This window comes from Balaenoptera acutorostrata, chromosome 7 (genome assembly GCF_949987535.1).
Source record: "Balaenoptera acutorostrata chromosome 7, mBalAcu1.1, whole genome shotgun sequence".
NCBI classification, from domain to species: Eukaryota; Metazoa; Chordata; class Mammalia; order Artiodactyla; family Balaenopteridae; genus Balaenoptera; species Balaenoptera acutorostrata.
The window spans coordinates 13630919-13657061 of NC_080070.1; the positions used below are offsets into that span (position 1 = coordinate 13630919).

General features: G+C 40.8%; 1 protein-coding gene across 3 annotated transcripts in view; it reads right to left on the reverse strand.

Annotated features, from left to right (window-relative positions):
• Positions 1-26143, reverse strand: part of TMEM178B (transmembrane protein 178B) — a 356103-nt gene that overhangs the window by 106228 nt on the left and 223732 nt on the right. The gene's annotated exons all lie outside the window — the stretch shown is intronic.

A 26143-nucleotide genomic window follows, 5' to 3' on the forward strand; every position in this document is an offset into this window, starting at 1 on the left:
GACATGACCATCACTGGCTCTTATCAGTCATGGTCCATCCTCCAAGGCTGTCAGAGGAACCTACCTTCCCCTCCTTATCCTTATGTGAACAGAACCTGGGTTCTGTTAGCAGGGAAGGGATGGTCACATAGCTCTTCTATAGGCAAAGTATGCCACAAGCTAAATTTACAAAACAAATACATTAATTATCAGAATGAGATGGCATGCACCCAAGAATTCTGAGGGAACTGAAGAATAAAACTGGCCAAAATATGTTACCCACGCATATAAATGGCCACCAATTCTAAAGACTGCTTTCCTAAAAATGTATCCCCTATTCATAAGAAGAACTCCAAGGTGGATCTGAAAAAATGGCTGGTGGCTTCTCTAATAAGAAGCTACGAGCCACTGCGAGCCTAATTGTCTCTGTAGCCCTCGTAAGAATAGGTTATCATCACAATTGTTTATAGTCATTATGGATAGAATAAGCTAACAATCGAGTTAATGATAATGCGTCAATTAGGAGAGACTGGAGCACAGGTTGCGATAGAGTGAATCTGAGAGGCTGGATAAGACCATGGCAGTTACTATAAGAAAATGGTAAAGAGAAATTCAATACAGAACTTCGACAATACCATCAAGTGTGTTAATTATGCCAGATTCAACTGCAAGGAGGGCAGCAAGCTGGTGGGCTGTACCCTGAGGCAGAACTGGTAAGTACATCTCACTAAGACCAGATGTACCCTAGAAAGGCAGGAAGAAAACAGAATATCAATAAACCACTGAGTGAAAAGGCTTGAAAAAAAGATACTAGTGCAAGATTCCTGGATTTTACATGAAAGAGTCTCCCAAATAGAAATTCCTGGGACCATTCCATTCAATACCAAACGTAGCACCTATTTTATGAAAAACAGCTGATCACTCTGAGTCAGTTAAGGTAACTATGAACTGTCTATGCAGGAGTACATACAGAGGTGAGTGAGTGAGTGAGTGTGAGTGTGTGTGTGTGTGTGTGTGTGTGTGTGTGTGTGTGTGTGCGTGTGTGTGTGTGTGAAAGACTGAAGCTCTGGGAAAGACTTAGTAACTAATAGAGCTCTTGAAAATCAAAACTTCCACATCCTTTGATGATTTGTCTGAACTCCATCTCCCAGAGATTTAATATTTATTAAAATATTCATTTTTAATAGATGGTTATACAATCTAAGCATCCTTATAATGGGAAAGTAACATGGTTCAAACAAGAGAACACTTATATCTGCCTACCTCTTTGAATTTTCGAGAAAGGAAGAAGGAATCTAAATAAAGAGGAACAGAATTTCTTCATCATTAATAAAAGCTTCTCCACTCAATGCTTTTTCAATTTATTGAATGAACTGTGATGGAACTGAGGAGACAGGGTAGGGTTAGGGTTTCACAGATAAAGAGCTGTTAGGGAACAGAGTATTTAAGAAACTATCTCTGAGTACAGAAGCAAAATATGAAGAGCCTGGTTTCTCAAAGATAAGCACCAGGCCAGTGCTGTTTAGCATCTCCAAAAACAATGTTTAGGAGAAAGGACATAAGTGTGTCTCACAGATGACACCAAACTGGTATGGGGAGAAAATACTCAAGCTTATTGAAAAAAAGACACAGGAAACTCTTACAAACCTGGGCATGCTATAAAAATATCTGTGATATCTATTGGTGGTATTTGTAATGGTTTTAAAAACCCTGAATTTCAATTAGATGTTAGTGGAAATAAAGACGCAAATTCTCCCATCCAGAGACAGCAGAAGCAAGAAGAACTACAATCCTGCAGCCTGTGGAACAAAAACCACATTCACAGAAAGACAGACAAGATGAAAAGGCAGAGGGCTATGTACCAGATGAAGGAACAAGATAAAACCCAAGAAAAACAACTAAATGAAGTGGACATAGGCAACCTTCCAGAAAAAGAATTCAGAATAATGATAGTGAAGATGATCCAGGACCTCGGAAAAACAATGGAGGCAAAGATCGAGAAGATGCAAGAAATGTTTAACAAAGACCTAGAAGAATTAAAGAACAAACAAACAGAGATGAACAATACAATAACTGAAATGAAAACTACACTAGGAGGAATCAATAGCAGAATAACTGAGGCAGAAGAACGGATAAGTGACCTAGAAGACAGAATGATGGAATTCACTGCTGCGGAAGAGAATAAAGAAAAAAGAATGAAAAGAAATAAAGACAGCCTAAGAGACCTCTGGGACAACATTAAATACAACAACATTCGCATTATAGGGGTCCCAGAAGGAGAAGAGAGAGAGAAAGGACCAGAGAAAATATTTGAAGAGATTATAGTAGAAAACTTCCCAAACATGGGGAAGGAAATAGCCACCCAAGCCCAGGAAGCGCAGAGAGTCCCATACAGGATAAACCCAAGGAGAAACATGCCGAGCCACATAGTAATCAAATTGGCAAAAATTAAAGACAAAGAAAAATTATTGAAAGCAGCAAGGGAAAAATGACAAATAACATACAAGGGAACTCCCATAAGGTTAACAGCTGATTTCTCAGCAGAAACTCTACAAGCCAGAAGGGAGTGGCATGATATACTTAAAGTGATGAAAGGGAAGAAACTACAACCAAGATTACTCTACCCGGCAAGGGTCTCATTCAGATTCGATGGAGAAATCAAAAGCTTTACAGACAAGAAAAAGCTAAGAGAATTCAGCACCACCAAACCAGCTCTACAACAAATGCTAAAGGAACTTCTCTAAGTGGGAAACACAAGAGAAGAAAAGGACCTACAAAAACAAACCCAAAACAATTAACAAAATGGTCATAGGAACATACAAATCGATAATTACCTTAAATGTGAATGGATTAAATGCTCCAACCAAAAGACACAGGCTTGCTGAATGGATACAAAAACAAGACCCATATATATGCTGTCTACAAGAGACCCACTTCAGACCTAGGGACACATACAGACTGAAAGTGAGGGGATGGAAAAAGATATTCCATGCAAATGGAAATCAAAAGAAAGCTGGAGTAGCAATCCTCATATCAGATAAAAAAGACTTTTAAATAAAGAATGTTACAAGGGACAAGGAAGGACACTACATAATGATCAAGGGATCAATCCAAGAAGAAGATATAACAATTATAAATATATATGCACCCAACATAGGAGTACCTCAATACATAAGGCAACTGCTAACAGGTATAAAAGAGGAAATTGACAGTAACACAATAATAGTGGGGGACTTTGACACCTCACTTATACCAATGGACAGATCATCCAGACAGAAAATTAATAAGGACACACAAGCTTTAAATGACACAGCAGACCAGATAGATTTAATTGATATTTATAGGACATTCCATCCAAAAACAGCAGATTACACTTTCTTCTCAAGTGCGCACGGAACATTCTCCAGGAGAGATCACATCTTGGGTCACAAATCAAGCCTCAGTAAATTTAAGAAAATTGAAATCATATCAAGCACCTTTTCTGACCACAACGCTATGAGATTAGAAATGAATTACAGGGAAAAAAATGTAAAAAACACAAACACATGGAGGCTAAACAATACGTTACTAAATAACCAAGAGATCACTGAAGAAATCAAAGAGGAAATCAAAAAATACTTAGAGACAAATGACAATGAAAACACGACGATCCAAAACCTATGGGATGCAGCAAAAGAAGTTCTAAGAGGGAAGTTTAGAGCTATACAAGCCTACCTCAAGAAACAAGAAAAATCTCAAATAAACAGTCTAAAAACCCAAAGTTAAACAAACAAAACCCAAAGTTAGCAGAAGGAAAGAAATCATAAAGATCAGAGCAGAAATAAATGAAATAGAAACAAAGAAAACAATAGCAAAGATCAATAAAACTAAAAGCTGGTTCTTTGAGAAGATAAACAAAACTGATAAACCATTAGCCAGACTCATCAAGAAAAAGAGGGAGAGGACTCAAATCAATGAAATTAGAAATGAAAAAGGAGAAGTTACAACAGACACTGCAGAAATACAAAGCATCCTAAGAGACTATGACAATCAACTCTATGCCAATAAAATGGACAACCTGGAAGAAATGGACAAATTCTTAGAAAGGTAGAACCTTCCAAGACTGAACCAGGAAGGAATAGAAAATATGAACAGACCAATCACAAGTAATGAAATTGAAACTGTGATTAAAAACCTTCCAACAAACAGAAGCCCAGGACCAGATGGCTTCACAGGTGAATTCTATCAAACATTTAGAGAAGAGCTAACACCCATCCTTCTCAAACTCTTCCAAGAATTACAGAGGAAGGAAGCAACACTACCAAACTCATTCTATGAGGCCACCATCACCCTGACACCAAAACCAGACAAAGATAACACAAAAAAAGAAAATTACAAACCAATATCACTGACGAATATAGATGCAAAAATCCTCAACAAAATACTAGCAAACAGTATCCAACAACACATTAAAAGGGTCATACACCATGATCAAGTGGGATTTATCCCAGGGATGCAGGGATTCTTCAATGTACACAAATCAATCAATGTGATACACCATATTAACAAAATGAAGAATAAAAACCATATGATCATCTCAATAGATGCAGGAAAAGCTTTCGACAAAATTCAACACCCATTTATGATAAAAACTCTCCAGAAAGTGGGCATAGAGGGAACCTACCTCAACATAATAAAGGCCATATACGACAAACCCACAGTAAACATCATTCTCAATGGTGAAAAATTGAAAGCATTTCCTCTAAGATCAGGAACAAGACAAGGATGTCCACTCTCACCACTATTATTCAACATAGTTTTGGAAGTCCTAGCCACGACAATCAGAAAGAAAAAGAAATAAAAGGAATACAAATTGGAAAAGAAGTAAAACTGTCACTGTTTGCAGATGACATGATACTATACATAGAGAATCCTAAAGATGCCACCAGAAAACTACTAGAGCTAATCAATGAATTTTGTACAGTTGTACGATACAAAATTAATGCACAGAAATCTCTTGCATTCCTATATACTAATGATGAAAACTCTGAAAGAGAAATTAAGGAAACACTCCCATTTACCACTGCAACAAAAAGAATAAAATATCTAGGAATAAACCGACCTAGGGAGACAAAAGACCTCTATGCAGAAAACTATAAGACACTGATGAAAGAAATTAAAGATGATACCAACAGAGGGAGAGATATACCATGTTCTTGGATTGGAAGAATCAATATTGTGAAAATGACTATACTACCCAAAGCAATCTACAGATTCAATGCAATCCCTATCAAATTACCAGTGGCATTTTTTTACAGAACTAGAACAAAAAATCTTAAACTTTGTATGGAGACACAAAAGACCCCGAATAGTCAAAGCAGTCTTGAGGGAAAAAGTGGAGCTGGAGGAATCAGACTCCCTGACTTCAGACTATACTACAAAGCTACAGTAATCGAGAAAATATGATATTGGCACAAAAACAGAAATATAGATCAATGGAACAAGATAGAAAGCCCAGAGATAAACCCATGCACCTATGGTCAACTAATCTATGAGAAAGGAGGCAATCATATGCAATGGAGAAAAGACAGTCTCTTCAATAAGTGGTGCTGGGAAAACTGGGCAGCTACATGTAAAAGAATGAAATTAGAACACTCTCTAACACCATACACAAAAATAAACTCAAAATGGATTCGAGACCTAAATGTAAGACCGGACACTATAAAACTCTTAGAGGAAAACATAGGAAGAACACTCTTTGACATAAATCACAGCAAGATCTTTTTAGATACATCTCCTAGAGTAATGGAAATAAAAACAACAATAAACAAATGGGACTTAATGAAACTTCAAAGCTTTTGCACAGCAAAGGAAACCAGAAACAAGGCAAAAAGAGCACCCTCAGAATGGGAGAAAATATTTGCAAACGAATCAATGGACAAAGGATTAATCTCCAAAATATATAAACAGCTCATGCAGCTCAATATTAAAAAAACAAACAACCCAATCCAAAAATGGACAGAAGACCTAAATAGACATTTCTCCAAAGAAGACATACAGATGGCCAAGAGGCACATGAAAAGCTGCTCAACATCACTAATTATTAGAGAAATGCAAATCAAAACTACAATGAGGTATCACCTCACACCAGTTAGAATGGGCATCATCAGAAAATCTACAAACCACAAATGCTGGAGAGGGTGTGGAGAATAGGGAACCCTCTTGCACTGTTGGTGGGAATGTAAATTGATACAGCCACTATGGAGAACAGTATGGAGGTTCCTTAAAAAACTAAAAATAGAATTACCATATGACCCAGCAATCCCACTACTGGGCATATACCCAGAGAAAAGCATAATTCAAAAAGACACATGCACCCCAATGTTCATGGCAGCACTATTTACAATAGCCAGGTCATGGAAGCAACCTAAATGCCCATCGACAGACAAATGGATAATGAAGAAGTGGTACATATATACAATGGAATATTACTCAGCCATAAAAAGGAATGAAACTGGGTCATTTGTAGAGACGTGGATAGATCTAGGGACTGTCATATAGAGTGAAGTTAAGTCAGAAAGAGCAAAACAAATATCGTATATCAACACATATATGTGGAACCTAGAAAATGGTACAGATGAACTGGTTTGCAGGGCAGAAATTGAGACACAGATGTAGAGAACAAACGTATGGACACCAAGGTGGGAAAGCGGCGGGGGATGGCGGTGGTGGTGTGCTGAATTGGGAGATTGGGATTGACATGTATACACTGATGTGTATAAAACGGATGACTAATAAGAACCTGCTGTATAAAAAAATAAATAAAATTTAAAAATTAAAAAAAAATTTCCCATCCAAGTTCATAAACCGCTTGGATTTCTCCCATAGGCCCCCTGGGGGTTTGGGAACCCAAAACTAAGTGCCCCTGTCATAACAGCAAGGGTTCAGAAATAATATGATCAATGCTTAACATGTAATGAATAATGGAAATGAACAAACTTATGTCTCATGTCTATATAAGTGAAGATGCATGGGGTGGAAGCAGAAGAAACACAAGTACAGTGAGTTTAGGACCACAAAAGGCAAGTTTACAAGAAGCCTTGAAAAGATGTGTACCTCACTATTTCAGCAGATTGGAAATGTGAAAGGATTCAAAAAGGGTTTGGACAAACTTGTCAATTTTAACCATAAGCAGCTCCTAAGAAAGGAGAGCTGGAGGCACTTAACCTTTACGGTTGACATTAGGGAAGACAATAGAACCTTCATCTGAAGACATCATTTGATGGAGAAGATAAAGTTGGAGACCATTAGGTATGAACCAATAATGTTATATTTCTCTCCTTCTTTAAGAATCTACCTTTGTTCTAATGAATCAGCTTTTTTTCCTTTCCTCTGTACATGATTAAAACAAATTATAATACAACCCACAATGATTGCATATCTCTATTTCATCACCCAGCATCAGGTATTGAGCACTAAAAACTTGCGCTTTACCTGTTGATTTAAGGTGTATTTTATGGATCACAAAATATCATATTTGCAGGGAAGCACGTAGAGAGTGATTTTACGACCCAGAGAAGAGATTGAAAGGAGCGAAGGCGTAGGGTCACAGTGCCAAGGGTAGCAAGGTTCAAAGTAGTTAAGTTCTTAGGCAGAATCTCTGAGAATAAGATCAATGTCCAGAGGTCACCACACTCAGAGGCAAGTCAGCACCTTGGACAGCTCAGTCATAGGCGTGGTCTTCCCTACAGCCTTTATTTTAACAGGAACTTTAAACCTGTGTGGAATGCCTAAGCTTGTCTGGGTCCACCATGCCCTTCCTATACAGTACATACTCATTCTGCCCCACTCAAGAATTAAAAGATCCTGAAATATTTACCATCGTTTCTCTCCCTCTTTAAGAGAATCAATGGTCTTCATCTGTTCTGGATCTCTCTCAATTCATGTCACATACATAACCGATGAAGAGATTGTCAGGGGTCCTTGGGGGCCCCAGTGCTTTTCTGAGGCTCACAGCCTGTCTGGCCATGGTTATGTTTTTGTCCTCAGATTGTCCATCCCTTTGACTCCCTTTATTTCCTGAGTTAGTCACTGAGTCTGAACAGCAGCCAAATCCCTAACAATAATTAGCAAGAACATTTGATTCCCTTCCATAAAACTGGAGATACCCCTGAAAAAATGATCAGTATTCACCCTGGTGCTCTCTCTGCCTTCCCAAGGGACAGCCCTTCATCCCTTCCACCCTTTTCATCACAGCAGCAGTCTGGTTGAGGAAGCTGTTTACTTGGTCTGGCTGCTTTTAGCGAATTTTTTTCATTAACATGAATAAATTTGTTTCTTCTAAGCAAAACAAAACAAAACAACAACTCAAAGGGTAAAAAAATCATCTTAAATAGAGAGCAGCTAGAATCTCTTAAACCTGTAAGGATATTCATGATCAGTTCACAGCAAGGCTGAAGAAGAAAGAAGACCTGATGTCCCAAAGAGATGAAAGAGGGAGAAACTCAGAGAAATGTCTCAGAAGGTGGTGGTGCGAATGGCAATGGCTCAGAAATAAATAAAGGATATAGAAATGTAATGGGAGGGGGTGCATAAGTGAGAACCACAGAAACCACTAAAGTGAAACTAGGTGGAGAGAGTGGGACACAGAGATGAGTTACCACAATACACCCCTTAAGGCTTAAAAAGATTTGATTTTGGAGGTCAATAATGGAGGGAAGTGGGAAAATAGGTAGGAAGGCGATACCAAATAATGTAAGAAACCCCCCATAAATGAAAATAATTTAACTCTCAAGCACATATGTATGCACCTACAATTCCCTCCCCCGTTACACACACACACACACACACACACACACACACACACTTTAACTCCTAAACTTCTCATTTTCCTGGACTATACTGGGATTAGGAGCCTGCTTCATTATTTTGTCAGAACTGGATGCCACACCAAATTTGAAGTTCTAGGGTCATGGCAGGAAGTGGAAGAGGACTGACTACGTATAACATCACCACCATGGCACCAAAAGCATTTCCACCGAATATGACCTATTTCCATGATACCATTAAGTTCTTTAATGTTCTTTGAGGATAGCTTATTCTAAAACAAGAAAACAAAAAACTACAGAATTTAGAAGGTTGTATTAAACCCGAAGTATAACATATTAATATTCAAAGCATATATATTGCTACTGCCTACCAGAGTCTTTACAAGTCATGGACCATACACTGTGGAGCAAAGCAGTGGGGCAAGACCATAGACTCCTAAAAACCTGCTTAAGGATTAGGGCTAGTTCTCAGTTTTCGCTCGCAAATAATTAGATGCTCACATTTCATTCTCTCATTTGACCCTCTTAACACTATGAGGTAGAAAGGGTAGGTTTATTCTTGTTTAGCTAATGAGGAAACTGAGACTTCAAAGAAGGAATGAGACTTCCTCAAGGTCAAGTGCCTATGAAGTAGCAAAGCAACATCTTCCGGCATCAAGTCCAGTGATCAGTATACGACACCTTGCTGCCGGTCCATCGATGTAATTTAAATGAACTTTATATTTTCACTTCTTTTTGGTTTGATTTCATTCATTTAATATACTTATTAAGTGTTAGTTGCTAGATTTTTAAAAGTTGAAAAGGCTGCTGTCTCAAAGGAGGTTTCAGATAATAAACAAAACAATAGTAACGAGGAGAGACAAAATAATGCAGTATGATGCTAATAGGAGAGGAGCAATGGGGCTTGCACTTGAAGTAGGAAGAGAAATCTGAAGTCATTAGAGACAGCAGCAATAGCAGAAGTTTTGAGTTTCATATACAGCTTCTAAATAATGTAGGTATCTTTTTAAGAATAACCTGCCCTCAAAGAAAGTCAAAATCTTTAGGCAGTCAAGCAGGAGAGAGGTTGTTCTTGTCAAAGGGAGCAACATATGTAAGGCAAAAGATCTGAGAAAGGCCGGTGTATTCACGAAACTAACAATGGTTCAGTTTTGCTCAAGCGTAAAATGTGAGATGGTGGGGTGATGGGATGCCAGCTCAAAAAGGGTCTTGCATGGCACGTAGGATCTTTAGCTGTAAGCCTTTAGGCTGGGGGCCATCCATGGAAACATCTTCACAGGGGACTGACATGACCAAATGTTCATGTTAGAAGACATTCTGGCAGCAATCTAGACTTAGCCAAGCTTGGCAGAGGGGGAGGAATTGAGTCAGGAAGACCAGCAAGAAGGCTGTGTTGTAGTCATGGCAACAGATGAAGGGGACTGAATTGAGGTGGTGGTGGAAGGGATGCCTCCGGAAGGCATGTAAAAGTAAAATCCGCAGGACTTTGCATTTAAATAGGGAGGAGGGAGAGTGAGCTACTGGAAACAATGCTAAGTGATTTGAAAACAACTATGAATGCCTTAAGAACAGAGTTCATATCATATTCATCCTTGGCTTTTTCTTTTCTCATGGCGAGTCTAGCACATGTGGGGTGCTCAACAAACTTCCATGAAATAGTGTTGTTCTCAAGTTTCTTATTTGCCTCTGTAGTAGCACCTCAAGCGTGGGACACATCAGCTGATTATCTGTGTGTTTATCTCCTATCTCTAGGAATACCTGGTTCAGGGATCTGAAGTAGGGGGTGTTCAAAAAGGTCATGAAATTAGAAAAATTTTCAGATTAAAAAAATGACATGAAAAGGGAAACAAAAGCAGATATCCAGGCTAAAGTAAAATGGTGAAATGATGTCAGAATTCAAGGGGATTCTTTACAAAAATGGCAACAATCATTGTATTCTCCTCCTTGTAACCACATTCCTTAAAAATGTGACTTTGAAGCTCCTCCTATCAAGGGGTGGAGTTTGTTTCCCCACCTGCCCTTCAGTCTAGATTGACCTTGTGACTTACTTGGAGCAACAGAATCCAGCAGAAGTGACCTTGTACTTGTACACTGCTGCTTTCTCTCAGAACCCTGCCCAGCCACCACTTGAACAAGCCTAAGCTGGCCTGTTGGAGGATGGAAAATCCCATAGAACAGACACCAGCTGTTCCATTTGAGGCCTTTCTGGACCAGCCATTCCAGTGGAGGCCATTCTGTATCAGCTGGCCCTCAGCCAACCTCAGCTGACTGCAGATACCTGAATGAGCTCCTGGAGACAAGAACTGCCCAGCTGAGCCTGGCCCACATCGCCAACTCAGAAACTTGAGTTAAATACATGTTACTTTAAGCCACTAGAGTTTGGGGATGATTTGTAGCAAAAGCTATGGATAGACTATCTGTGTAAAAGGACTATGTAAGACACTCTTCCTTGGCTCCCTACTTCAAAGGAAATTGGTGCTCCAACTACTCTGGAGACCAGTTCCAGATACGCAGAGTCCACCACTAACAGCACTCTCTGCTGTATACCACGCCATCTGTCATCCACATGGTGATAAGATTTGTTCAAAAGGATGCCAGAGGGTACACAGGTCACATGTTACAGGGGTGCCCAGGTATGGTTCCACCACTACTGGGGGTAGGGGAAGTTCCTTGAGAGATGGACTTCAAGTGACCAGGGACTGTTTGTTACTAAGCTTTGCATTGTGAGTCTTGGGACTGAAGCATTATAAAACCTTCAAGGAAGTAGAGAGAGAGAGAGAGAGAGAGAGAGAGAGAGAGAGAGAGAGAGAGAGAGAGAGAGAGAGAGAGAGAGAGGGAGGGAGGGAGGGAGGGAGAGGGAGGGAGGGAGAGGGAGGGAGGGAGAGGAAGAGGGAGAGAGAGTGTGTGTGTCAGAAAAAATAAAACAAAAACCCATGTAAAAGGTGTATATGGATATATTATGTACTTTTTTGTTTGTCTGAAATATTTCATAATTTAAAATAAAAATTTTTAACCTGGTAAGAAATATATTACATTTCTTACTATAATAACATAATTTTTAATCATCCCTTACATTGTTTCCAGGGGATCCTATGGTAACACTGCTTTTTCTAGTCACCACTTTATTAGGAGATACAAGGTCAGCAGCTCCATACTTAATATACCTCTCTGCTACAGCACTTCATTTATTTATTCATTCATTTAACAAATCTTATTAAGCTTCTTCTATGTACCAGGTATTATGCTGGGCAATAAGAATACAGCAATGAGCAAAACAACATGCCTCCTTTCAGAGTTTACATTCTAGTGGGGGAGAATAAAATACAAATAAGTATATAACAATGCCAGGATTGATACGTGCCATACAGTAAAATAATACATTGTCAAGGAATAGAAAGTCATTGAGGAGGCTTCTTTTAGGTGAGATGAGCAAAGAAGGCCTCACTGATGAAGGATCTGAGCACAGCCTGAATGAAGGGACACTGAAAGGCAGAGCGCTGTTGTGTAATCACTAGTTTTCTTGTCTAGGTCTTTTTTTTCACTGTGACATCTTGAAGGTAGGGACCATGTCTTATTCACCTCTGTATCTTCAAGCCCAGAACAGTGCCAGGTACTCAATAAATCTTACTGAATGGATGGAAGACGGGTGAGTGGATTGACAGATTTATTCTTCCTCATGGCTCTGAGAATAATGGCTACTCAGTAAATGCTGACTGGGGCCACCAGCGAGGCTTCAAACCCCATTCTGCCCCATCCCCACACCCAGCACTCCCAAACTCTTACCCTGCTATATTTTTTCTTTAATTCACAGCAATGTACACCTTCTGACACAGCAGATAACTGACCTACTTGTCTACTTGTTTTGTTTATTGCTTATCTGTCTCCTAGCACTGGAATTTAAGCTCCACAAGGGCAGGGATCTTTGCCTGTTTTGCTTATTATCATAACCCAAACGTCTCATGCAATGCTCAGGACATAGTAAGAGCTGAAAACATGCACGTTAAATGTCTGAATGTGACCTTGTCCATCTCAGTTTTTCTGGAGACTCATCTAATGTGTGTCTTGGTCCCTTTCCTGTTTAGCTTCTCCTGTGAGATGTCTGCTTTTAAGAAGATCCATCAGTTATATGTTCTATCCACAAATGTAGGTTCACCAAAGAGAAGTTGAGACAGGCCCCATGAATAATTTATTCTTAAAAATATGTAATTTTTTTGGCAATCTAAAAATTTGAGCAAGGTAGATACACAGAGAAAATATAAATCAGAAATACTTAAAAAATATAGAACACTTAGGGTTTATAAATAAAAGCTAAATTATCATCTATGAACCAATAACAACATTAACTATGAACTAAAGTGAAGAAGAAGAGTCTGATGGAAAAATTATAAAATATATTCAAACTATCATTTGTGGAACTTTTTCCTTTGCCCATGTGTCAGTCATGTGGGAACGTAGCACGGTCTGTCCATCAGTGGTACCTTGCCCCCCGTAACCTGTCATGAACTCTGCCTGCCACTCTCTTAACAGGATTCTGACAAGTTCCTAGGTGTCAGTTCTGCTCACACATGCTCTGATGGCTTTGTAACCCAGTTAAGGTTTCATTATCTTAACTAGGCTAAAGCTATTCTTTTTCAGACAAAAATCAGCCTTCCGCCCAGAGTAAGACACATTATCTGAAATTGCTCCTTTTCTTCCCAGGTCCATTTCAAACTCTCATATTCTGATTTCTTTCTAACCTAGTTAAGGTTTCACTAGCTTAACAAGGCTGGAGATATTCTTGTCAGTTAAAATTTGCTTTCAGCCTGAAATTATCCACACGCTCTCTGAAATGGCTGCATTTTTCTCACAGTCTAAATTAGATTAACTAATTTCAGGCTGCTCTCTCCCTAAATTACAATTTGCCAAGATAGCCCAGAGATGGTCTCTTCCTTCCAAAAACCTGTCCTTCTTCTAAAACTTGACTCCCCAGTCAGAAAGCCATTCCTTCACAGCCTCCTCACTGCCCTGCCCGTCCCTGGAAAAGTCCAACACCCTTTAACAAATTATGTGCACAACGCCCCTCTGACAGACATGTTAAATGCAATTTATAACCTCTTCAGATGTGATCTTAGAAAACTTTTACATGATTTGGGCTTTATTACAGAAGAAGCTTTGATTCACCGATTTTGTGATCTTATTTTTATGCAAAACACAAAACAACTTCAAAATTTAGAAACAAATTTTAAAAATAAGAAATAAATTTAAAAACCCACTACAGCAAAAGCCAAGATTTTAGCTAAGACTAAAAACAAAACAAAACGAAATAAAAAGACCTGGTTACACACTGCTATATTTAAAATGGATAACCAACAACGACCTACTGTAAAGCATGGGAACTCTGCTCACTATTATGTAACAACCTAAATGGGAAAAGAATTTGAAAAAGAAAAGATAAATGTATATGCATAACTGAATCACTTTGCTGTACACCTGAAACTGACACAACATTGTTAATCAACTATACTCCAATACAAAATAAAAAGTTAAAGAACCCATTTGCAGGGCAGAAATAGAGACACAGACGTAGAGAACGGACATGTGGACACAAGGAGGGAAGGGGAGGGTGGGAGGAATTGGGAACATGCTATAAAGCACAGGAAGCTCAGCTCAGTGCTCTGTGATGACCTAGATGGGTGGGAAGGGTGGGGGGGTGGGGGGAGGTGGGGGGAGGTCCAAGCGGGAGGGGATGTAGGTATACATAGAGCTGATTCACACTTCTGTACAGCAGAAACTAATACAACATTGTAAAGCAATTATACTCCAATTAAAAAAAAATACTGCATTGGGCTTCCCTGGTGGCGCACTGGTTGAGAATCTGCCTGCCAAAACAGGGGACACGGGTTTGAGCCCTGGTGTGGGAAGATCCCACATGCCGCGGAGCAACTAGGCCCATGAGCCACAACTACTGAGCCTGCGCATCTGGAGCCTGTGCTCCGCAACAAGAGAGGCCGCGACAGAGAGAGGCCCGCGCACCGCAATGAAGAGTGGCCCCCACTCGCCGCAACTGGAGAAAGCCCTCGCACAGAAACGAAGACCCAACACAGCCAAAAAAAAAAAAAAAAATACTGCATTGTATATTTAAAGTTGCTAAGTAAGTAGATCTTAAAAGTCCTCATCACAAGAAAAAAATATTGTAACTATAGGTGGTGATGGATGTTAACTAGACTTATTTTGGTGATCATTTTGCAATATATACAAATATGGAATCATTGTGTTGTATGTCTAAAACTAATACATGTTATATGTCAATTATGTCTCAATAAAAATAAAAAGTAAAAAAGAAAACAAAGACCTAGTTATTAAAAATCTCACGAGGATGCAACAGAATATATAGCTTGTTGCTAAATGTGGCTAGATCTTTTAAGATCCTTTTCTCCTCCAACTAGTGTAAATATTGTTTTTAAAACTTCTGTGGTAATTAGATGCAGACCTTTGGAAATTACATTTTGAAAGGTTTCATGACAGAGGCTGTTTGTGAAGTCATCTTTCCTGGGTAACAACTGCGACAAAGCAAGATTGTCAGGGCATTTTGTCTTGGGATTGCATTCATTATACACACATTTCACTGTTGGCGGGGGTGGTGGAGTAGGGGGTAGGCAGTCAGTAAGAGGTGAGGGAAGGGGGACAAGAAGGGGAGAGAGGGAGAAGGCAGAGGAGAGAAGGAGAGATGGAGAGAGAGAGAGAGCTTGTGTATGTGCCAAGGCTCCGTGCAAAGAGCAAGAGGGGGTGAGGTGGACCAGAGCTGGGAACCTGCTGGCCCTGGGGGCATCCCGTCACCACGGCTCTCTCACATATGAGCATCTAGCTGCACAGAGTGTGATGCTGGTCCTTAATGGAAGTGTTTTTGCACAGTGTGTCTTCTCAACACAAACCAACTTGTGTCATCTGATGTTCAGCTGAGCAAACAGTGGTCTCTTTCCAGGCTGAAGGAAAACCAGGCTCTGCTGGGCGCCCTGGGAGACTGTGTGCTGACCTCCAATGTAGCACCGCCCAAAGGAGTTTCCACGAGAGGGGTTTCCACTTTACATCCTAACTTTAGAATATACCCAGAGTAGCATGACTCTCTGCTATATTTAAATTTCATGAAAAACCTAGGTAGACCTGGTCTAGAAGGTTCCTTATGGGGCAGGAAACACCTCTCTTTTCTTTATGAGGAATTTACTTTGTAATGGAAATTTACTTCCTAGTTTAAAAAATGTGATTCTACCCATGTGTGTGTACACAGAGGTATTCATAGCCTATATCTGGGGTGGCTGAAGTGAGGACAGGGAGGACATACAGATAGTGACATGCGATTCCTACTCGTAAGGTGCTGATAAACTAGCAGCCCTACGTAAAGCTGGTATCAAGCCCTGGAGATGGGTACTGTCCCAAGAAAGACTGATCTTCCAGGTGACATTTTAGATAAATTAGGAAAGAAGGAACTATGACGACTGTACCAGGGTTGATGGATAACACCCAAGAATTGTTGAAAAGGATGCCAAATTGTCCTAAGTCTGTACTTTTTAGTATTTTCCTACCTGATTTTCTACATCATGATTTACTGTTTTCCATATCACCTATTTTTGTAAAGACTTACTTTTAATAAATAAATGGGTAAGATCTGGACCACATGCCACAAAACAAAGTGAGTTTCTTACCATCTACCACCTGGTGACAGGATGCCCAAATTGTAGGTCTCATTTGGCTAAGAACTCAAAGTTTAAAAAGGCCCATCTCATGGTAAAAGTGGTGGTTACTATAAAACAATCAGTAAAGGTATTTTATTTATTTATTTTAATAAATTTATTTATTTATTTTTGGCTGCACTGGGTCTTCGTTGCTGCACGCGGGCTTCCTCTAGTTGCGGTGTGAGGGGGCTACTCTTCATTGCGGTGCACGGGCTTCTCGTTGCAGTGGCTTCTCTTGTTGTGGAGCACGGGCTCTAGGCGCACGGGCTTCAGTAGTTGTGGCACATGGGCTCAGCAGTTGTAGCTCGCAGGCTCTAGAGCACAGGCTCAGTAGTTGTCGCGCACGGGATTAGTTTCTCCGCAGCATGTGGGATCTTCCCGGACCAGGGCTGGAACCCGTGGTCCCCTGCATTGGCAGGCGGATTCTTAACCACTGCACCACCAGGGAAGTCCCAGTAAAGGTATTTTAAATAATCCTTTTATTTTTTTTTCTTTTTTTATTGGGGTATAGTTGTTTTACAATGTTGTGTTAGTTTCTACTGTACAGTGAAGTGGAGTTCCCTGTGCTATACAGCAGGTTCGTATTAGTTATCTATTTTATACATAGTAGTGTATATATGTCAATCTCAATCTCCCAGTTCATCCCACCCCCCACCCCGCTTTCCCCCCATGGTGTCCACACGTTTGTTCTCTACATCCGTGTCTCTATTTCTGCCTTGCAAACCGGTTCATCTGTACCATTTTTCTAGATACCACATATATGCGTTAATATATGATATTTGTTTTCCTCTTTCTGACTTACTTCATTCTGTATGACAGTCTCTAGGACCATCCACGTCTCTACAAATGACCCAATTTCGTTCCTTTTTATGGCTGAGTAATATTCCATTGTACATAATCCTTTATAATTTGCTTTAATAATTCATTAAACTAATGTCTTCAGCTTTTTTCTTTTCTTTGCAAGATAAATATTAATTTACTGGCCATATCAGATCACCCGTTGCATTTTCTATGCAACACTAACCATCTGTACCAAACCATTGTCTAGTGAGGTTCATGACAAAATCACCTAACGCTTGACTATAAAAGGCTACCAGGACCCTGATGCATACATCACAGCTTACGCCAAGATAACTCTATTATTCACTGTAACGGTGTCATCTTCCCTGTAGCTTGTCAAAGAAAGAGGCCAAGCACTTTAACAGTGAAGACAGGAAGCAAAATTAAGGCGGAAAGCAACATCCTACTTCTCCAGAATCCCTGAAAAATCTCTACTACCCAAATCATTAACATGTGGGTTTAAAGATTTTTATCACGGAATTATCAACTCCCTCTGTAGATGTATTTGTAAAAGTGGGGGCTTTTAATAAATAACCTGTTATTAATTCAGTTACTATTGATAATGAATTTGTGCCAATTTGACCGGGGTTAGGTAGAAATATTAGCTGTCTTCTATGTATAAATGGAAAAACGGTGGGGAGAAGGGACCCTGAGAAAGTACTCATATAAATCAGGGTGTATTTGTAACCTTTTACTTAAGAACATAATTTCTGTCCAGACTCTTTTTCATAATAGAGTTGTATGCAATGTGCTAATTATGACTAGCTTTAATCTCTTCATAAAAGCAAAGCCTATTTTTTAATTATTTTTTTTAGCCATTAGTTCAAGTTCATTAATCAAGGTCATAATCAGAGACATGTAGGACCCTTGTCTATCTCTGTGACTTTACAACCAAGGCCACTGAGTCCTGGAGAGCTTGCCGACTTGCACCAGGTCTCACAGCTGGTGGCAGAGTCACTGGCTAAAAGCCAGGTCTTCTGATGCCCAATGTTTTGCCATCTTTACTCTCTCCAGTCATTTCCAAACTGATCCATGAATCTCTAGGGGTCTGAGAGGGTGGAGTTCTGGGCCTTCTGGGTACATCTTTATTGATTTCATACTTTAGCCTTCCTTCTAAGAGTTATTTGATTTAAAAATAAAAATCCATGGCTTAAAAAAGTTTTAAAATCACATTAAAATTTTTTTCAAAGTAAAAAAATTTTCTAAAATATGCTGGAAGCTTATAACTCTTCATGACAGAGCGGAATTCAATATAAGTTGGATCCCTTAAAACACCATCTGAAGCTTGGTGACTGAAGGGTCACAGAATCAGAGGTTCAGAGCTCAGGCCTTGAAGTCAGACAGACCCGGGACCAGTACCTCCAACTCTGTGACCACACACGAGTTACTTAACCAGTCCAGACTCAGTGTCCTGGTCTGTGAAATGGGACTTACAAAACTTTACAGCATAGAAGATCAATGCCATAACCAAGCTCACTGCTGTGGCTGTTGATATGTTCATTATTAGGCAATGTCACCTACACATTAACACCAGAGAACAGAACTTTAGACCAGTGTATAGTGAGGGGTCAATATACTCTGTATTTTCAGGCTTACTGCAATTCAAACTCTCATCCTCTGCAGTAGGAATAAGTAGATTTACTCTGCTTCCAAAGAGGCTTGGGAGTCACAGGTTGAGACCACGGACACTCAGGGGTGAGACAGGAGTCCAGCGGCTCGGGCAGCTCGCCCCACAGTTGTCTCTAAAGAACGAGCCGGAGCACAGAGGCTTAAGGAAGTTTTCCCATCCCAGCTGCGAACTATATCAAGCCTGATTCTGAGCTGGGCAGTTGTGGGAAGGTCAGCAGCCCTGGCACCAATCCGGCCTTAGATTCTGTGGCTGCAAATGAGTCCAACAATAGGCCCCAGCTGGATTTGGCGAGTGCCAACCAGGCCTCTCTGGGGGGCCATCTGGCTTTGGAAACTTGTAGTCAGAATCCAAGGACTAGTCTGAGGTCAGAGAGGTGTCTCGTTTCATTTGTCCAATTCAGCATAACGTATATTTATTGTGCGTAACCTTGTCAGATGCAATGCATGGTGTCAGTGGGACAGGAATGAATCAGACTCCTTAAGGGGCCTGCATGGTCCAGCGATGTGTGTAAAATACAGGGCAGCAGTTCTCAAAGCGAGGTTCCTGGACCAGCAGCATCACCTGGGCATCAGCAAGAATCACTTGTTAGAGACGCACCTTCTCAGGCCTCGTCCCACACCTACTGAATCAGAAATCCCTGGGGGCAGGCCCAGCAGCCCGTGTTTTAACAAGCCTCCAGGTAATTCTGACGCAGTTAAAGTTTGAGAACCAACAGTCTAGAATGTTTAAGGGAGCAGCCAGATGTGATCAATGACACACAAAATGATGACAGGAAGCTGGCATTCCATCAGGACAGACAGTGTGTATAACAAACCCCACAGCATGAAGAACCTACCAGGCTAGGCAGAAGAGTCAATCAAGCACAGAGAAACTGGAGACGGACACACATGAGATAGGTCAGGGCGTTTTCACACCTCACTGACTGCAGAAGATCAAATGGAAAAAACCAGGAGTGATTGAGCCATGCATATGTGAGAAGAGTCTTGTATGAAGTGGATACTGAGCTTGCTCTTCTCTCTGTCCAAGAGGTGAAGACTTGCTTAAACTTACCCAAAAGAGATTCCTTATCAACCAAGGAGCCAAGTGACCAGCTAAGTGAGCACCATCCCAGACCCTCTGGCCGCCCTGAACGTCGTCAGAAAGACCTGGGCTGGAAGGGGGAACTTTATCTCAAGGATAAAATGAGAGTAAAACGAGCAGATTCCTTAGGCTCATCCCAAGAGATTCCTTACTTCAGGAGGTTTGAGAAGGGGCTCCATGAATATGAATTTTCTGAATATGCATTTTAACACAGGACTCACCTGTCCTGACTTAGTTCAGTCGAGAAATACCGGCTTCACTCATCCAGCATCAGAGGGTTGGAACCAATGACATCTACAGATCTATTATTCCTCTCTTATTCAACTATTGTTTGCTTTTCAGTTGTATTTTTTAATGTAATTTGTAAGTTTCTCCCAGAAGACATTGTAGAAGTTAAGACTCATTTTTGAAGTGGCAAAAAATCACCGCAATCCCCAAGCGTAGGAAATTTCCCAGATCAAGCAGAATGGGGCTAGTGAAAAGGCAGTGGAAGATCTCTGGGCTTCCCAGGACAGGGTCCTTGCAACCATGTGGGGTTTTTTTGTTTGTTTTTTTGTTTTCCCTAGATTGAAAAAGAGAGATGCATTTGAAACTCAATCCTGTTTCAGTCAAATGACTGAAATGACTAACCCCTGAATCACTAGACACAAGAGTTGCCAGGGACCTTTGGTAGCCATTCTGCCACTCCTTAACCTCTAGAGATGAAAATACCCCAATCAGAAGGCAGGCAGGCAGGCAGTCCACTGGTTAGAAAGATCTTCCTCACACTGAGCTGAAATAGTCACACTTCCTTCCTTAGAGAGAAAAGAGAGCTTTGCACGCTACCTTCAGACGTATGGGTAGATCCTTTTCTTTTGTAGGAGAGGAAAGTGATGGGGAATTCAAGAGAAAACCTTAATTGGATTATGCAGTTAAAACAAGTGACGAGACCGAAGGCAAAACCTTGTCCTTTGTCCTTCTTCATATTTCCCTCCCTAAACTTCTGGCCTCTCTAATCATATCATTTAATATATTCATGTAGCAAAGAAAGAAAACCCCATTTTGTTGTGTTTTTTAGTCCTTAGATGTCATCTTATTCCTTCATTTGTGTGGCCTTTTGTCTCTGACAGTTTCCATAGCAACAACAACCAGCAAGCAGTTTGCACCCCTCTCTCCAGCTTGTGCACAGATAACTCCAAATGGGGTCAAAACCCGCTCTATGTTGAGAAAGAAAGTAGATTCATTTCCTTCTCATTGATGTTTACATGTGGATTTGTTGCGATGGTGCGTACATGTGTTTCTGTGCTTTGATCTCACTCAATATTTTTGGCTGCGAGTGATTTCTGAGAGCTTGTCTTTGTTTCTGATTTGGAGGGATGGAGCAATGAATTTCATATTTAGCCACATATTTGAGAACATATAGCTACATAATTGTATATCATTGGGGGAAAAAAAGGAGTATTAAATGACCTTGCAGAAAAAAACAGCCTACAGTATTCTATACGCACTGAGGAAAGAAACTGTTTTCTCAAAGTGCTCCAGACTCATGCAATATTTATAAAATCCATCAACGACCCACCAATCTATTAGGTACAGTTTCATGTCAAGGCAGGATATTTGCTTTTGCTTTATAACTTTGGTGTTTTCCTGTTGCCATGCTCCCGGCCTACCTTGTGTTTTCCTTAGATATTTTTCCTGAAGGGAACACTGTACTGCCAACAGGTGGTGGTATGGCTACAATTAGGGTGCCGAGAAGCACACATCATCTTTTGAGGAGTTTTAACTAAGATTGAAATAAGCATGATTTTACTCCTTTTGAAAATGTGAATCCTTATTTAAATGTTATCAATGCAGCTATATATGCCAAATTATAATAACAGGAATTACAGATGAAGATTCTACAGCAAGCTTTTAAAAGAAATATCTCAGAAGAAATTGGTAGGTGTATTAGTATCTGATTACTACTATACAAATTACCACAAATTTAGAGGCTTAAAATACATAAACCTATTATATTATAGTTGTGTAGGTCAGAATGTCCAAAATGGTTTTCACCTGGCCAAAATCAAGGTGTCGACAGGACTGTGCTCTCTCTGGAGGCTCTAGGGGAAAATCTGTTTCCTTGTCTTTTCCAACTTCTAGAAGCCACCTGTATTACCTGGATCACAGCCTTTTCCTCTAACTTCAAAGCCAACAGTGCAGCATCTTCAAATCTCTAACTCCAACCCTCCTGCCTCCTTTTAATAGGGATCAGTGTGTTTATATTGGTCTCACCTGAATAATCCAGTATAATGCTCTGTCTCAAGATCCTGAACTCAATCACATCTGCGAAGTCCCTTTTGCCATGGGCGGTAACATACTCACAGGTTTCAGAGATGAAGATGCAGACATCTCACAGGCAATTATTCTGTCTAGCAAAGTACCACTCTCAGCAAATCATGCCTAACAATCATCACGTTTTCATTTGATCCTTGGTCTTACTCCAAGACTTTGACAAAACGACCTTTTCCAACTTGCCCTGAATCCTCTTGGGCAGTCGACTGTCTGGCTCTTTAACTTCAAGCCAGGCTGACAGCAGATGTTTGGCAGAGCGGTCCATTCACTCAAGGGCAGCCTGGCTGTCCCAGGTTCTAGCTGCTCCCGTCTTTCAGCCTACATCCTCCCCCCATCTCCAGACAGGTGGTCTCCAGCAGGTACCTGCCCCCATACCCAGCATCGAGGACTACGTTCTGCCGCAAAGGGTGAAATGTGACGAGATGGGGAGAGAATCTGCTTTAAAGTTCAATTTTTCTTTCGTGATGCGCGTGAATGCCCTTGCTTTTCTATTTGATTTTATAGTTGCACCTTCAACTTTACAAAACTCCTTGTTTAAAAAACAAATCTCCTTTGCTAATTTGAACCCCTTTTACTAGACCTCTTGCTGAAGTACAGGCTTGGTTTTCTGATCTCCTATTTGGCCTGCCTTCTGAAATCCATACTTCCCCCATAGCTGGTTTCCTGAGCCGTCACAAGTCCCACCCCACCTGCCTGCACGGCTGAGGGGGCCCCATCGTGGGCCTGGCTGCTGCGGCACATTGCCCATTCTCCGGATCCGTCTACTGAGTTCGACCAGAGACTGCTACCTTATCCTCCCCAGCTGTGCGAGGCTGTCCACTGCTGAAATGATTCCTCACTGGCTTCAGACCCCTTTCCTTGCAGGGACCCTCTTTCCACTCCCCAGTGCAAAGAGAGCCAAAGAGAAGAAAGGTGGCCCCAAGGGGGTTGCTAGAGCCTTCCCCAACCTGGGTCTGAAAAAAAAATGACCCCCTCAGGGGTTTACAATGCACGTCTACATGTTAAATTCACAGTCCACGCCCCTACGCCCAACACACACACACACACACACACACACACACACACACACACACACACACACAAACCTTCTCTCCCTGACACCTGCCATGGAAGTCCCCGTACTTTTCTGAAGTAACTATGTATTTCCGTTTTAATAGATGACTCCAGTTTCCTACCAGTAAGATAACTCCCCAATGCACAACTGTTTGTGATGGGAACGAAGTGCCCCCAAAGCAAACATCCTTCCAAGGACCTGTTTCTAAAATACAAAATAAAGTGACTTTTTATGCAGAGATGTCACCCCTGACCAACCAGGATTGGATTGGATTTGACAGCTGTGAGAGGTAGAGTGAGTCCAGTCAGCAGCTGTCACCCTCCGCACACATGGCAGACCGCAGCCACAAGGCTAGTAGCTACCAGGGTGAGAGTTCGGTCACTGCTTTCCCTGCACGTCCAGACGGAATCAAATGTCACGAACTCGCTCACAAGGCTAAGCAGTCCAGACCTCACAGGCAATGTGGTGCTGGCACGTGGAATCACTGAAAAGGGGGATTTCTTTTTTCTTTTGTTCTAAACTATGTAAGAAAACAGACATTACCCCTGCCTTCCTTCAATCACCATCCAAGGTCAAATAGACGGCAGGTGCTCTAGGGTTCCAGGTGTTTTGCATTATTGACTGTCTTAATGAGATGTTTCTGGCCAGAATAAGAGTGCCCTCCAACCTGAACCCCAAAGACTACTTTTACATGCTTCTTTAATTTCCAGGGAAGAAAAGAAAGTTGGGAGAGAATAAAAGGAAAGGTTGAGAGAAAGCTCAATTATATAATTGACTCATTTACAGCATTTCTCCACTGATTATAATGACTTTTAAACAAAAGGTTATTAGTGAAGATTTTAACTGCCTTATGATTAAAATTCTACTTTCCTTCTCCTTTGTTATACCTTTATTACTCTAATTAATTTCTATCACAGAGTTTCAAAAATAACCTTGCTTTTAAACATACCAAGCCATCTCATGGTATCTGATAGATATCTCTTGAATTTTTTCTACCCCTGTTGTTTGTAATGGACTTAAAATCTTTAATAAGATTTAATATCTTAATATATTTATATCTTTAATATATTTTAATATTTAAAATCTTTAATAAGGCCACCATGGCCTCCTCAATGTCAAAACGACAAAGTATGTACCGACCTATATAAAAACACATATCCACGGACACACAGACACAAAAGCACACATGTAAATAATCAGAAAGATGTAGCCAAAAGTATAGCTAGAACAGAGGCTTCGTCACCATTTATTAACTCTATGACCTTGGGCAAATTACTGAATATCTCTGAGACTTAGTTTTGTCATCTGTCATGAAGGTAATAACGTTGGAAATGAGGTTAATGGTATTTGAATACATCACAGAGTTTTTGTAAGAACTGAGTAGATACATGCAAAGCACTTGTAACTGTGCTTGGTAAGTCAGTCCAACAAGAGCTCCCTGTGGCTGATTTTAGTGGTGGTGGAGGTCACGGTGATGATTAGTGATGGTGGAGTTAATAGCAGTGGTGGTGCTGGTGGGGGTGGGCTTGGTGCTGGGGCAGTGGTAATGGCGGTGATGGTAGAAGTAATGGTGGTAGAAGTTTTACGATATGTAGTTCATTGAGCAAGAGAGTATGAGTAGTAAAACCACACATTTCCACAATTTACATTATTTTCTAAATACACTGTCCTACGGATATCATCCTCATGAGAAAACAGATCAACTGAGCCAACCCTTGGATTAGGAACTTTGTAACATTGGCTCTAAAATTTACAACAGCCCAAACAGGTAGGTATTCCTAGTCTCATTTGACACAAGAGAAAATAGAGACCCACAACAGTTAAATAAGTGCCGCCCCAGGTCACAGAGTGGACAGTGGCAGACCCAGGATTCTGTCGTTCAACCTTCTCCTCTCCGCCAGTCTCTCTCCAAAGCTCAGCACTTCCCACTGCCTGCTCCTTCCAGGGCAACCAGCAACCCAGGGTTCAGATTCCCAGTTTTTTGGTTTTTGTTTTTGAATTTTATTTTATTTTATTTTTATACAGCAGGTTCTTATTAGTTAATTATTTTATACATATTAGCGTATATATGGCCATCCCAATCTCCCAATTCATCCCACCAGTTTTCAATAGATGAGAAGATGGAGACGGACAAGGGGACCTGCGAACAGAATGCAAGCTGTGCGTGGGTGGTGATGGTGGTGGGACCCTGAGGCAGAGAGCCGCCTGAAAAGACAGCGAGGATGGGGAGCACGTGAGGCAGTGCAGGCCCCAGTGAGGACTAGATTCTTCCAGAAGCCAGCGAGATTCTCCCAGTTGGCTCAGTAACAGCGACTCTCCAAGTCTGCCTGTGGCATGTGATGATTACTCTTTTTCAGTTGAAAAGACCGTCAAACATTTTAAATTACAACTGTCAGTAGCGAGATGGTGTTTCAGCATGTGAAATGATCTAAAGCTGCAAGGCGTTAAAGCCTTCTTTAAACAGCAAAGTAACGGCTCCCTGCAGAGAACGAAACTTCAAGCACAGAGTGGGGCTTCTCTTTTCCCAGAGACACTGGGAGGAAAATTAGCAAGTTTCCTCAAATTTAGGAGAAAGAACATGGCCTCAGAACCATCTAGGACATACATGCACACATGCATCGTCTTTGCAGCCCTCTCTCTACTGTACTGCTCAGACTGTCACCTGAAATGCTGAACCAGCCTGACAGAACCACCATGTGTCTCTGCTCCAAACATGTCTGTAACGCAGACG